The sequence below is a fragment of the Acomys russatus genome, chromosome 8 (assembly GCF_903995435.1).
Source record: "Acomys russatus chromosome 8, mAcoRus1.1, whole genome shotgun sequence".
In the NCBI taxonomy this organism is placed as follows: Eukaryota; Metazoa; Chordata; class Mammalia; order Rodentia; family Muridae; genus Acomys; species Acomys russatus.
In genome coordinates, this window is record NC_067144.1 from 42,853,610 (window position 1) to 42,870,087 (window position 16,478).

The 16,478-nt window shown below is 36.5% G+C and overlaps 1 pseudogene; it reads left to right on the top strand.

Annotated features, from left to right (window-relative positions):
* The first annotated feature begins 210 nt into the window (after positions 1 to 210).
* Positions 211 to 7,984, top strand: LOC127192994 (D-3-phosphoglycerate dehydrogenase-like; annotated as a pseudogene).
* Positions 7,985 to 16,478: the final 8,494 nt, after the last annotated feature.

A 16,478-nucleotide genomic window follows, 5' to 3' on the forward strand; every position in this document is an offset into this window, starting at 1 on the left:
CCGGCAGGAGAAGAGAGATAGGGTTTTGACCTTATCTTAATAAAAACCAAATACATTTTTCAAATTAAGGAAAATAGGAAAAAGCTTAAAAATAGGAAAGAAGTATAAACCCAACTTTTATATGACTTGTTCCAATCTATACAAGAACTGTGTTATTATTTCCACCTGGAGGTCGGTTCTTTCTGAAGCCATAGTACTTACAGGGTAGTGATGTTCCATGCTGGAGCTGCGGCTGTTGTCCTGAAACAATTTGGACTCCTTGCTGTAGTCTTAAGTACAAGTGAGTACATGTCTTTCTCAATTTGGGCTTCAGAATGTGGGGATGTACCCATTAACCCATCTTTTCTAGATGCATTAACTGTCCAGTTTGAACTTAACAACCCCAACAGGAACATCTCACATTGTAAAAAAAAAAACAAAAACAAAAACAAAAACAAAAAAACTAATTAGTCAGTCTACTAATTATAGAATCTCACATCTTCTTAAACCTATGTTAATTCTGGTATAGCAAGTTGGACTAATCCATGTATGTCTTTACCCAATGTCATCATAATAAAACAGTATGGACAGGATGAGAATGCTATATAACTGTGAATGTTCAGGTTTTGATGATTATATTGTAAATATGTAAAAGAATGTTAATAATTATAACAAATATAAATTAAATCATCAGAGGAAATATAGAACATCTTCCCAACATTATAGCAAGTATCTCAGTTGATGGGATTGCCAGCAAGGCAAATGTAATAATAGTACACAGGATTAAAATGTCAAGAGGCTCGGCAGGAAATGCTTCTTGGATTTCTAATAAAATTTTACCTATCATCTATTGTGTATAACTTCAGAATATTAAATGTCTTAGAGTAAACTTAATAAAAATTTAAAATAATAACTATCCTAGACAAATTTAGATAAACTTAATAAAATTTAGAATATTGAATAACTTAGATAAATTTATGTAAGACTAATAAAAGTTTATAATAAAAAACATCTTAGACAAATTTAGATAAACTTAATAAAAGTTTAAAATACTATGTATGGGCAGAAAGTATATTTTATAGTAAATTTTATCAAAAACCACATTTCTTAAAATATCCATTCTCATATCACCAGCATCTCTGATATTTTCTCTTTCTCTCGAGCAAGCACTCATAGACAAAATTTGATTTTGCAACCTTTAATACTTCATATTCCAAAAGATTGCTATTGGGTTATCATTCACACAGTTATTTATTATTTTAAACAATGGTGTCATTGTGTACAGTACTGCTACAGATGTTACAGAATTCCATTGCTCCTTGTATTCTTGAAAGATTAAATTCATTCAAGAGAGGTTTGGGAAGATGTTTATTTACACACACAGCAGAAGCAAAACAAGTTCTGCAAAGAGACTTCGAAGAGGGAAACCCAAAGGTAGGGGGCTGCAGAGTAGGTTTTACAGTGCAGATTTTAAAGAATGATTTGTAAACATTTATGTCTTATATGTTTTCATTAAGCATGTGGGAATGGCTGTCTTTTAGTTTTCTCCTTTCCAAAGTACTCCCCCAAACGACTTTCCTCTCAACATTGAGGGATACCAAAATAGAAGTGATATCATGAGTTTTGAGGATGCAGTCCATTTGTTAGTGTACATGTGTGGGAAAATGCCTTAGTTTTTTTCCTAGCTGTTTTTTCCTAGTTCTTTGGATAACTCATGTTTGACTCCTTGCTTTCAAAGCAGTATCTTGTGATGTACTTTCTGGACTAGGCAGAGACTTTCTTAGGAACTATTCTCAGAATTTAGTCTGTTGCAATTAAATGCATTAGATCTAAAAACATGGAAATGGGCCACAGTGATTTGCTCTGCTCCTGGGGTTTGTGTGTGGAATAGTGATCATGGAAGTCAGCCACAGAAAGTATCCAGACTCTCTTTGTTGTTTTCCCCAAATTTCTTTCTTTACCTCAGCCTTATAAGTCTGGTTATGTTCAGTGTACCAGGGGTCATATCATTACAGAATATTGACTTTTTCTTTCTCAGAAACTATAAAATTCTAACCTTAATCCTCCATCCACCATTGTAAAATTTTGCCATTCTAACTCTTAAATGCAATATGGTCTTTAAAGACACGTTTCTATGTTACAAAGTTAGGAGAAATCTGATTTTTTTTTTCTGCTCCTACAACCTTTTTTAATTTAGAATGAATTTCCAAACCATTTCAATCATTTATGTCTTTTTTCCCCACCATTTTTCCATTTTTTAATCTCATTTCATTCTTTATTTTCTCCTTCCTTTTTTATCTCCTGTATTTTTCTATCTCCTTTCTTTTAAGATTCCTTTTTAGAACCCTTAAATATGAATTATTGAGGTCAATTTTGTGGATGAAATATGAAGAAACAACAAGGCAGGATCCCAAAACCGGACTTGATGGGTTTTAAAAGAAGGAAGAAATGTGTGTGTGTGTGTGTGTGTGTGTGTGTGTGTGTGTGTGTGTGTGTGAGAGAGAGAGAGAGAGAGAGAGAGAGAGAGAGAGAGAGAGAGAGTGAGTGAGTTTGGTTGGTCATGAATTGAATTTGGATGGGTAGAGAGTAGGGTAAGGAGAAAAAATACATTAAATGTGTTGTATGAAACTCTTAATAAATAATAAAAATTTTATTCATTAAAAAGTAAGTCCAAGAAGAGACTTGATACCCTATGAGTATGCAAAGGAGGAGGAAGTCCCCCTCAGTCACAGTCATGTGGGAATGGAGTAAGGGGAAAATGGGAGGGAGGGAGGAATGGGAGGATACAAGGGATGGGATAACCATTGATATGTAATAAGAATAAATTAATAAAATTAAATTAAATTAAATTAAAAAAATAAGTCTGGTTATGTCATAATACATGCAAGCTCTTCCAGATTGTACCTGTAGTGCTCCTAACATCACTCTTTGAATGGTAACATTCTTATCAGCCCATACATTTGTTTTCACTGCAGCAGTAATATGCTACTTAAGGATGTTAGCACTCAAATGTCCACTTACAACTCTCCACTTGCTTCCTTGTTCTTTCAATTAGTAACATTTGTTCCCTAGACAGTTTTGCTATTTCATGACAAATAAACATGCATGCTTTTATGTTTTTATACAAAAATATAAGAATGGTGATTGAAGGAAAACATAATATTTGTCTATTTCTAAAATTCATTCAATATAATAATCTTTAACTAGATCCACCTTCCTGGAAATGACATATTTTCAGTATTACTAAAAATTGGAGTAATTACAGTATTATTTTAATTCATAGTTTATTTACATAATTACCATCTTAGTTTCATTAATCTCTCCACAAACGTTGTTATATTTGAAACTAAGTAAGCAAAGAATGTGTCCCACCATTTTTTAATACCAATAGACCCAAGAACTTGTTTTGGTTTAGGGATATTCAAAACATAGTTGTCTGACATATAGCACTTACATTTGAACATACATTGCTTATCTGTACTTGGGTTTTACCGGTGGCTTCCTATATAATATAGCAACCCTACTTTCTCCCTATGTTCTGGAATAAATGTTAAAAAGAGAAACGAAGTTTTGAAAAGATGATGTGTGATTGAAAAGCATTGCATATAAATCACATAAGGTGAGATTGGTAAACCTGATTGACATAAACAAGTGGGATAAAAATCAACATACATATTATTAAAGAAACACAGAAAATCATGATATTGACCTATTTTAGGGATATTTATGTTAAATTTATAAAAACAGAAATAAATTACAAGGTTCAATCTTACCTACTAATACAGGGCCTTAATTCTCATAAGCCAAAGAAGATGAGCAGAATTCCTGTAAAATGGCAGAATGTTACTTGTTGGAACCACTATTATGAAGCACTTACACTGGTTAATGGGTATTTCAGAGATTTTTTAATTGACTGAATTTAGTTACAAGGTTGTGATTTTGCATATAGCTAAGTATGTTGGTTCTGAAAACAAACTTAAGTAAACCCATCATGGTTAGCTTCTAATAAAACTTTCTACTGAAGTTTTTCTCCACCAAGTAAACACAAACCTTTAAAATATGTATCCATGGAACATTCTGATTTTGGATTCATTTTGGCAAGAATATTTTCAATATTTTGGCAATATTATACTACTTTACACACTTCGTTCATTACATGTATTTTCATAATTTAGTTCTTTAAATATACACTGAGTGGCCATAGACACATTTTTCAGTACTTTCCTTCACTTTTTAATTTTTAAATACTGATATGTCTTTACAGTACAAATTAGTAAGTGAATATTCATTCTGAATTATTGACAAATCTGTAAACACCTTTTTTTCTCCACTTGCACTCACAAATACACACTTTTAAGCCTTATTATTCCATGTTTTGCATAATCTCATCTAAAGAAACTCTGAGACAAGTTAGTATCTTAATGTATAATAAGCACTGAATATTGTGATAATTTATTCAAAATAGTTTCATTGGCATCCACTTATGATAGTAAGAAACTTTAAAAACTTAGCTTTATGTTCAGATGACAAGCTGAATATCACAGCTTAGGGAACTTGTACAAAACTAGTGGAGGAAATAAAATTTGAGTATGAGTTAATTCAAAATATTTAGACTTGCTCAAAGCTGTCTGATCACAGTGATTACAGATTCCTAGGACAAAATGTAAATTTAACTTAATCTTATATAAGAACCATTCAGAAGTTTTGCACAGCTTTTAAAGTTATAAAGAACAATAGAGGCACATAACACAGTAAGCTAAGTGGTTATACTTTTGTTCAGTCCACAGAACCTACACTGAAAACACACACACGCGCGCACACGAACGCGCACACACACACACACACACACACACACACACACATCATAAATCTCAGGCATGATATCTTGAGACATGTTTGCAACCCAACTGTTAAGGAGATAGCCACAAGGAACTTGCTGGCAAGGCCTAGAATACATTCATGCTGCACTCAGTGCTACTGTATAGAATGTGAATTCAATTCTAAGAATCCTCACTTTACAGCTCAAACAGCCTATAATTCCAACTCCAAGTGCTATGATGCTATTTTCTTTGCTCCATATTTACTCCTACACTTGTGTGCACAGTAATATGTACTAACACACACACATATACATGTAAAAGATACTCTTGTGTTAAAAGTTTTTAAGATGGTAGATATCTTTTGAGTAACCACAGACAAGATTGTCCTCTGGTCTCCACACTCAAATACACAGCAATATTCATATGCACTTTCATATACACAGAAACACACACACACATACACACACACACACACACACACACACACACACACACACACACACACACACTCAAACATATGTGTGCATGTCCATACCTAAAGCTGTAGAAAATTTCTAACTCTGGCTATATTAAATTGCAAAAATTAGACAATTCTATAAAATAATTAGTTTTTGTAACTTTTATTTTTGAGAGTAAAATAATATAAACATATTTCTCACTTACCTTTCCTCCCCTCAAACAACTCTCCTTGCTTTCTTTTAACTCATGAGCTTTTTCATTAAAAATTAGGATATGCATATTTGTTAATGTATATACATATATAATTCAAACTATAACCTACTTAATTAGTATAATGGTACTTAAATGGATGCTTCAAGGTATTGAATAACCAGCTTGTGTGCTCTTCCCTGAGGACGACTATTTGTTTCAGTCTCCACGTGTCTTATTTCCCTGTGGTTCTCTCTGGTGGGCTGAGGCCTCATTGGCTTTCCCTGTGTCCTCCTGGTTCAGATTGTGGTTGGCAACTTACAGTGGTGAGATTTAGGGGGTTAGTTATGTTTTGGCATTTCTAGGACACAGTTGTACAGTATCCTTCTGGATTCTCCAGTTTTTACAATCTGGCTCTCTCTTCCACAATGTTCCATGAGCCTTTAGGTATGGGAGTGCTCTATAGATGTATTTTTGGGGGGACTGCTTTTTACAACTCTGCATTTTGATTGGCTGTGTTTCTCTTCTATGTTCTCTATTTGTTGTAAAAATAAGTTTCCTTGATGAGAGGCATAGACTACACTTATCTGTAGGTGTAAGGATTTAGATTATTATATTTTTAATTAAACTGGTCTAGTTGTCTATTTACTATCTAATTAGCATGATACAGTGCATGATATACATTTGATCTCTAAATTGACATATATGCTTCCCAGTGGTATTCTGGGGGAAGGAATAGTTGATAAATTTGTTCAGAAGGACATTGCACTAATTTGCAAATTTTTCCATCATGTCCAGAACTCGTCCATAGCAAAGTGCACACATTTTATAATAGTGAGACTATATAACACATGTGTTTTAATGCATAGAGAATAGAAACTCAACATTGTTAACTTAAAGCTCTTAACATGAAAAAGCTGGGCCGGAACCAGCGCAGTTTCCTGACTCAAGCGTTTCTGCCTACCCAGAGCTACTGATTCTGAGGCCTGCTCCTCCACTGGCCTTTGCAAATCTGCAAAGTGCTCATCAGTGGCAGCCTGGTCCCCTGCTGCCAAAAGATCCTCCAAGATGCAGGGCTGCAGGTGGGAGGAAAGCACAACTTGAGCAAGGAGGAGCTGAGAGCTGAGCTGCAGGATTCTGAAGGCCTTATCGTCACCAAGGTCACTATTGATGTCATCAAGGTAGCAGAGAAGCTCCAGGTAGTGGGCATGGCTGGCACAGGTGTGGACAGTGTGGATCTGGAGGCTGCCATGATGAAGGACATCCTAGTCATGAAAACCTCCAGTGTAAATAGCCTCAGTGCTTCGGAACTCACCTGCAGGATGATCACGTGCCTGGCCAGGCAGATTCCGCAGGCGACAGCTTCTATGAAAGATGAAAAGTGGGACCGGAAGAAGTTCTTGGCTTGGGCAGAACTGGAAGAGAGGTGGCCATCTGAATGCAATCCTTTGGAATGAAGACTATAGGCTATGAACCCATCATTTCTCCAAAATTCGCAGCTTCCTTTGGTGTTTAGCAACTGCCCCTGGTGATCTGGCCTCTCTCTGGTTTCATCACCATTCTCCACACACCCCTACTGCCCTCTACCACAGGCTTGCTGAATGACAGCACCTTTGCCCAGTGCAATAAGGGCTTGCAAGTAGTGAACTGTGCTCAAAGAGGTATTGTGGATGAAGGTGCCCTGCTCCGAGCCCTGCAGTCTGGTCAGTGTGCTTGCCACATTGGATGTGTTCACAGAAGAACCACCATGAGACCGGACCTTAATGGACCATGAGGATGTCATCAGCTGCCCCCACCTAGGCACCAGCACCAAGAAGGTCCAGAGCCGCTGTGGGGAGGAAACACAGTCCAGTCTGTGGACATGCTGAGGGAAAATTCTCTAACAGGGTCGTAAATGTTCAGGCCCTCACCAGAGCCTTCTCTCTACACACCAAGCTTTGGGTTGGTCTGACAGAAGCATTGGCCCACTCATGCATGCCTGGGCTGGCTACCCTACAGGGACCATTCAGGTGGTGACACAAGGAAAATCTCTGGAGAATGCTGGGACCTGCAGTCATTGTTGGCCTTTTGAGAGAAGCATCAAAGCAGACAAATGTGAACTTGGTGAACATTAAGCTACTGGTGAAAGAAGCCGGTCTCAATGGCACTGCCTCCCAGAGGCCTGTGGTCCCAGAGGGGAGCAAGGCAGTGGGGAATGCCTCCTGACTGTGGCCCTCGCAGGTGCTGCCTACCAAGCTGTGGGCTTGGTCCAGGGAACCATGCCAATGTTGCAGATACTCAACGGAGCTGTATTCAGGCCAGAGGTGCCACTACACGGTGGCCAGGGCTTGCTTATGCTCCAGGCTCAGCCCTCCAACCCTGTTATGCTGCCCACAGTGATTTGCCTCCTGGCAGAGGCAGGTGTGCAGCTGCTGTCCTACCCAACTTCCAAGGTCTCCGATGGAGAGACTGGGCATGTGATGGGCCTCTCCTCCCTGCAGCCAAGCCTGGAAGCATGGAAGAAACACGTGTCTGAGACCTTTCAGTTCTGCTTCTGACCCTGGGACTCCATAGCCCCAGCCATTCAGAGGGCTCTTCTGAAGAAGAATCCCACTCACTGTGATCTATAGGGAGAGGGGATAGGAGATCTATATTCTTGGAACAGAATCTGAGCATCTCCCTGAAATAACGCCCAGAAAAAAAAAAAAAAAAAAAAAAAAAGATGAAAAGCTAGGATTCCATCACTTCAGGTCTTCAACATGACTGTTCTTTCAGCATGGCTTCTAAGTCATTGGTGCACGGTTCTTGATTTCACATTTTCTAAGTCTGAGCAAACTCAGTGGTCTGTCATAGTTGTATAGCTGCCATCTTGGCCTCTCTACAGCACACCTTGCTGTGCCTCACAACCTAGTTGCTGTTGTTTGTTGGTTTCTCTTGGCTGAAAATGCATGGAGAGAGGCCCGAGGTCAATATAGGTGACTTCTTCAATCACTCACCGCTGGATTTTTCTGACACAGATTATCTAACTTGAACCTAGTGCTCACAGATTTAACTTCATTGCTTGGACAGCAAGCTCCTACATAAGACAGCTAAGTATCAAACTCAGGTCCTTGGGCTTCCATAGCCAAGGCTTAAAAAACTGAACAGTTATCCCAGCCACAGTTTCTAGTTTCTTATAAAGAAGGTGTGTTCCTTCAGAGATGGAAAAATGTCTTGGTAAATACTCTTAATGACCAGAGGAAACAGAAGTACAATTTTTGAATTTAAAAAATATAATAAATTCCAATAAAAAATTTAAAACACAGAATTTCACTATTTTACTGAAACATCTCATGCATATGGATATCTAAAAATTGTATCATCTTATTTCTAAATTGCCTAATTGCCTTAGCTTTTTATTGAAACATTAAAACAAACTACTTAAGAATAAGAAAAAGTAAACTATTCCATGATTAGGAGTGACTAGCAAAATTAGTTACACAGAGAAAATAGGTTATTAGCAAATTTGAAATATGTTTGATAGAATATTTTATATTCACTAGTAGATTAACAAAAAATTAAGTGAGTCAAATTATGCATGTTACCTTTTATTCTGCTGAATATACATATTAAAATCTTCTTTATACTTTAATAATAGGAGCACATTTAAGTCTATAAAACGTAAAATTACTGAAATATTCAAATATGTTTCATCTTTTGTGTTCATTTACAGCCATACACAATATAATATATGAATATTGTATATAGTCATGAAATCAGTGCTACCCAAATTCATATCAGTTCCTCTTGGAATCAGATTTTCCATTATTTTTTCATCCATTTTCAATACTTTCCATATTTCAATAAGAAATCTACTTTAGTTTTACATGAAAACATTTCTCTTCATTCTGAAGGATCTGAGTATAAGTGTTTCCAAAGCAATATTCTTAGGGTTGGAGAAATGGCTCAGCAGTTTAGAAAGCTTGCTGCTATTTCAGAGAACTTGAGATTAGTTTTCAGCACCTAAGTTTGATAAGTTTGAAGGCTTGCAATCATCTATAACTCATGCTCCAGGGAACCCAATGCTCTTTTCTGGCCTACACACACACACACACACACACACAGATGATATATATATATATATATATATATATATATATATATATATATATATATATATATATATGAATTTTTAAAACAACCTCTTTTCTTTCATGATGTGAACCATCAGTATTTATTCAAGTCCTTTCTGGTAATGTATATAAGTCATTATGACTTTAGTTTCACTTATTCTTTCTCTGATGGAAATGTTCTTTACAGAGGTTGATAATATTCTTCTTTGTTAGTTCTTTTGATTGCCAGATATCAAAGAAGACAGATTTCTTTAGTCCATATAACAAAGCTTTATATATATATATATATATATATATATATATATATATATATATATATATATATATATATATATGACCACAAATAGGAAAGCAATTATTTTCAAGGTGACAGGAACTACTAGTATTGCTTAAGAATAAATACTTAGCAGTCCAATGGGATGATGAAACACTGTAAAGCTAATTACACATCTTCATGGATTACTAATTTATCAAAGATCCTACTTTTTTCTCTCTCTCTTCATTTCTTGCATGGCTGAGTGCTTACATCAAAGCTGCCCATTTTAAGGAAACATAAATTTTCACAGTTTGCATTTTAAAGATTTCCTTCTACTACATCAACATCCACATTTTGTCATTTTTGAATATTTTATTATAAAGATTAAAGTGCATAGTCTCTCTTGGGTGCTTTTACTATTCCTCCATTTTTAATAGAAACTCAATTATGACAATCAAACTTACATAAGATTTTATAAAGTCAATATTCAAGTTATCAGAAGACTAATTTCATTTTAAACACACATTTTCATTTGTATCAAGTAGAAAAATATATTTGTTTGGCATCATCTGATTCAGAGTTTATTGTCTGTAGGTTGGAAAGATGTCACCTTGGATAAAGCTGCACAATTATGAGCACTTCAATGTCTGTTCTCAAAACTTGTGTAAAATGCAATCTCAATGTAATAAAATATGAAACACAACTATTTTAGTTCAGCAACATGCAAGATAGTTGAGCTGTCGATGCCATGGTGCAGAAATACAAAACAAGAAAAACAAAGTACCTGGTATGCCTATAATGCTGAAATAGGCAGCCAGGGTAGACACCATCTCCACCCCAAGGTTTGAATTTCCCATATTGTTTTAAAAACACTGATCCCTGGAACCTCTACATAGATGTATCTGATGGGCAGCTCAGGCTTCACATGGGTCCACTAGTAAGGGGAGTGGGCTATCTGTGACATGGACTCTGTTGCCTGCTTTTCAATCACTTCATCTGACAAGATTGCCTTGCAGGCCACAAGGGAGGAGGTCAAACTCAATCCTGATGAAACTTTATGAACTAGAGTGGGAGGTGAGGGGGTCTCCTTTTCTGAGGAATAGGAGAGGAGGATGAGGGAAGAATAATGGAACTGGAAGGAGAGGAGGAATAGGTGCTATGATCAGGATATAAAGTAAATAAATTAATTAATAATAATAAGAGAAAGCTACTTGAATCTGTGTCTGAATAGTTTTCCTTCCTTATCTACAGTTTCCAGCCAGATTGATATGTGGACCCCAAGGAATGAATATTATTTCTGTGTTGCATCTCAGCTTTAGGAACTAAGTGCTTGATGGACAAACAAACAGGCAGAAATTCTCAAGGATATCTTTCAAAACATTGAATCTTCCTCTTATGAGCCAATGCAGCATACTCAGTGTTTAGAGATCAGTTCAGCTCTTAGGAAGTTGTATTAAGGGTCTCAGAAACCAACCCAAAGCCCCCAAACTTCCCAGAGTCAACTTTGTCAGTCTGTGTAAATATAGATATTGCACATAACGTTATTCAGGATCCTTCTTATATACAATCCATGACTTGACTTGACATCTACTGTAATTTTATGTTGAGTAACCCTTATATTAATATTCATGGATTTTTCCTTGATGCTCTTGAGAATCATGCTAATAAAACATGAGGAACCACGTTTTTTTTACAGTTGCAAAATATTCAATGCAAATGATTATCTTTTAATCCTAAACTGTTTAAATAGATAGAGAGATTTTTTTAAAGAATATCAACATAAAGATCAACTTGGTCATTAGTCACTCCTCATTAAATGATTTTTAATGGCTGTTAGTAAATGGACTCAGTCAAAGAACCTTCAGGTAATTTACAGTGATGTGAAGAATATTGCAGAGTTGTTATATACCCCACCATAAGCATCCTCCCTTGGGTCCTCTTTTTTATTTACTTTCTTTGGGTCTGTACACTGTAGTATGTTTATCTTGTACTAAATGGCTAAAATACACTTATAAGTGAATAATAAGTGTGTGTCTTTCTGGGTCTGCTTACCTCAGTCAGGATGATATTTTCTAGTTCTGTCAATCCCAGACACTGTTAACTTTAAGATACTCTGCTATGCCTCCAGACAAGAGGCTATCAGAGTTGTCCTCTGAAAGGCTCCACCAGCATCCATTTGAAACAGATGCTGGGATTCTCAGCCAAACACTGGAGGAAGCATACGGAGTCTAGTGGAAAAGTGAGCAGAAGAATAAAGGGACCAAAAGTAACAAGAGCTCCATAGGAAGACCAACAGAGCCAACTAACCAGGGCCCAGCGAGGCCTGTGGAGACTGGAGCATCGACCAAGGACCATGATCGGAATGAACTTTGCTATGACCAGCATGTAAAGTGAACAAATAAACAAACAAATTAATTAATTAATAAAAAAAAACCCTACAACAACAAATCACTGCTCCCTAGTTGTCTGCGCCTCTCTGTAGGTCACATTTATAACTACCAAGTGCATTATCTCAAATACTCTGGGTAAAAGTTATTGCACCAGTAACTGGTCCTGATTACTAGGGAACAAGGTAGGAGAGGGAGGACAGAGAGAAATAAAGGTGGAGATTGGACTTGAGGAGAGTGGGTACAGAAGGCCTGCAGAGAAAAGAGAAACTGTGTGTTGGGGCATTTCTGTGACAAGCTGGAGACCTAAGTCAGAATAGGCCTCTGTGTAGACATGAAGGGCCATGGAGACTGAAGACGATTCCCTCTAATTAGACAGGGCTCTGAGCCGAGGGAGAACAACAACCCGGCCACAAAAGCTTTGGTCCAAATCTTACTCTGTCTCTAGGACTTTCAGGGATCAAATTAGAACAGGAAAAACATAGATCAAAGGAGTGTCCAACCAATGCTTGACTCAACCCAAGACCCACCACCTGGAAGACAGTCAAGCAGCTTTCAATCCCTTCGATGTTATGTTTAGCAGCACTGACATATAGCATGCATTAAGAAGAAACAGCTAAGACTGACTATTGCTCTCCAAAAACTGACATCAGAGGCACTTTATTGAGGACATCATCTACTCAGCATATTGAACATAGAGAGATCAAACTGGCACCTGCGTGATATCATTTTGTAACAGCTGTGTAATACTCTATTGTGTAAAGGCACCACATTTTCTTTATCATTTCTCAGTTAAGGGACATATAGATTTTATCCAGTTTCTGAACATCATAAAAGAGCAACAATGAGCACAGTTGAACAAGTGTCATTGCAATAGGATAGAATGATTTGGGGGGGGGGGTATATTCCTATGAATCCTATAGCTGTGTCTTGAGGTAGATTGATTACCAAATGTCTGAGGAACCAGCATGTGGATTTCCATAGTAGCTGTACAAGTTTGCACTCACACCAGAAATAAAATATGCACTTGCTCCACAAAAAAAAGAAGAAGAAGAAGAAGAAGAAGAAGAAGAAGAAGAAGAAGAAGAAGAAGAAGAAGAAGAAGAAGAAGAAGAAACAGCAAGTGGCACACTTCAGTGCTAAGGGCGGTATGAAGTCATCTGCTGTTGAGGATCCTTAGTTTCATGAATGTTAGACTTCTGTGTGAGTTACAGAGTCATTATTCCTCACCTCTCTGTCACCGCTGCATGGCTGCTTGCCTCTCACTGCCTTTGCCATTGTTCTATCTCGGCTGCCTTTTCTATGTAGTCATTAAGGCTTGTGTTTTGGAAAAGTCACACCTTTAATTCTGAATATCATTCTCCCAAGTTTTCTTCTAGACATTTAAGTGAATGACTTACCTTTTTACCTAAGGAGAAATTGTTATTGAGTAGTTTAGAGTTCTTCAAGCTTTGTAATAGCAATGTGTACAAAGAACTGTTTTAAAAATCCCTGGCTGAGATGGCACCATCAAGAGCCAGAACAATTAAGTGTTATCTTTTTGTAGTTGTCTCAAGGCATTAGTGGAGTGTTCAAGATGGCTATTGATGACATAAGGCTAGTCCAGCTGGTAGTTAGGCTTATAGCCATTTTCCTCAAGGCAATCAGGGTAACAGTGGAGAGTCAGCAGCTGCTAATTAGAGAGTCAAATGATTCCATTAGCCAACATCTTTGCTAGTTTAGGAGAAAATGAACATCAGGGGTACTTAGCAAATAGAAATCTAAACAACTTTTTATTAACACTAATAGTGATTTTAATATATTTTAATATGTTTAAGGGCGTTTAACAGTTGTCTAGTGTGACCGAAGAGAGGTGATCCTCTAGAATCTATCCCCTGTTGACAGTCCTTGTAGTCCCAGATGTGCTTTTTCCCTGAGAGGAGAAGCAGGAATTATAAAATGAGCTCCTAATTTTTTTCCAAATGAATTCACATGTTGAAATGCAGGAGAAGGACATCAAGTAACAAGAGATTATTTTTCTTAAAGGAAATTAGAAGAAAATTAAAACTGTAGGTTAAATTGTAAGATAATTAAAAAAACAACTAGGGAATGTATCAACCAAAAAGGGTACACAGAATAAGAGCAAATAGCATACTCTAACCTCAGGAAGAAAGCAAAGCCCATGATTCATTAGACTAGATTAGGAACAGTTTATGCTTCCTCATTTGTTAAAAATTTATTTGATCCATACACACTTAAGTGGTGAAACTTGGTATTTAGGTTTAGCCATAAAAAAGGAGATAGATTCATACCAAAAATCACAATCACATTTTGGTGTGTGACCAATCGTGCAGGATGTGCCTCAGGAAAGTTTAACTTTAGAGGCTTCACAATATTTACAGTATTTAGGGTCTTTTATGAATAGAATCATATAAACTGAAAGTAAAGATACACTGACTTCTTATTTTTCTACTCACTGTCTCCTTATCGTTTTCACTTCTCCTATTGCTGTTTTTGAGACTTCAGACCCTATATGAAAAGGAATGGAATAAGTGGGCATCCTTGTTTTGTTGTCACTTTTAATGAAATGCTTTATTCTTATTTTCATGTAGTGTTATGCTGACTGTAGACTTATGGTAAATCATTTCCTTCAATACAGACAAGTATATCTACATATCCCTAGATTCTCCAGGAGTCTAACATGAAGGGATGTAGGCTTGTGCCATAGAACTTTTCTGTATCTAATAAGATGAATGAGTAATTTTTGTCTTTGAGTCTGTTATGTGGTAAAATGCATTCATTGATTTATGTATTTGAACCATCTCTGCATTTCTCAGTTGAAACATATTGATTATGGCCAATAGTCTTTCTTTAATGTTGTTGGAATGTGTTGTTGTTTGTAAGTATCTTATTGCTAATTTTTATACTTATGTTCATCATAAAAATTGTTCTGTAATTTTCTTTTATTCCTTGTTATATCTTTGTCTAATCTTGTAGCCAAATTTCCTAAAAAGAATTTGAAAGTGTTTCTTTTTCTAATTTTACATACTAATTTGAAGTATTTTCTTTACCTCAGCTTTGAAGAGTTGATAGAAATCTCTATGCCTGTAACCCCATATTTGGAGAAAATCCTCCAGCTAAGTACTACATGGTAGCAAATAAAAATACTGTGACAGGTATAGGTTACCATTATTTCTGTTGTTTCTCAATAAAGTCCGTAGAATATCAAATATTGGCAGGTACTGCCAGTGTTCTTGGTTATCGCCCGAGACCTCATGACAAAATCCTATTGCAAAAGGCACTATATACTTCAGTGATAGTACATGAAGAAGTCGCTTTGATATGTACCTGGAATGTTTATTCCTACATGCTAGTGCTTGTAGTGGTGGAAGGCTCTATATACACCCTAAAAGAGGAGAACTGTAATTATCAATGTCATTCAATTGTGAACACTGCAAGCTGCAACATCAACTGGCCTTACAAGGTAAGCCCACAGGGGAATGCAGCTATGAATAGTATGGGAGTAACCAATGTCTTTGAAATTTGATGTAAAGCCTGTGTCATGAGATACAACTGATACTAGGCACTGTTATTTGGGCCAACAACTTGTGGCTCAATGGTCTTAGTCTCTAGGGAAAAACTTAATGCTATTTTGCTAAATGAGCTTAGAAAAGAAATGGCTTTTAATTACTTAATGTTATAGTCAAAGATCAATGTGTCTCTCTGCTCTTTAAAGGGAAGACTCTTTCTGCAGTAGATGGCAATTAATTCAAAGATGTTTAATGAGTTAACATGGACACAGTAAGAAATTAAGGAGTGCTCAACTATATATTGGAAGTATATAACACACCATTACCCATAAGATTAGGGATCTTAGGAAGCCACAATATTTTAACAATGAGAGGTGTTGGGTAACTTAGAGGAAACGATGTTTGAAAACACAACATGGAAGTTGCACATGTGAATTGTTAGCTGTTGTGACAGCATGAACAATACATGCACCATGTTAAGACAGACAAAATCCATCCATGAAGTTGAAGAATATAAGCATGAAATACCAACACTAGATGAGTGAAAATTGTTGTTTGCTAACTTCTGAGATAGACAGCATCAGCTTTTTGGGTTTTTGTTTTGTTTGATTTGTAGCCTCTGGCAGGTCAAACAGATGTTTTGCTATCTTCACTCTCAAAAGTGGAATTACACAATTAGAAAGAAAGAAAGAAAGAAAGAAAGAAAGAAAGAAAGAAAGAAAGAAAGAAAGAAGAAAAAGATAGAAGTTGGATAGAGTGGAGGATAGAGTAGAGAGAGAGTGAATCTG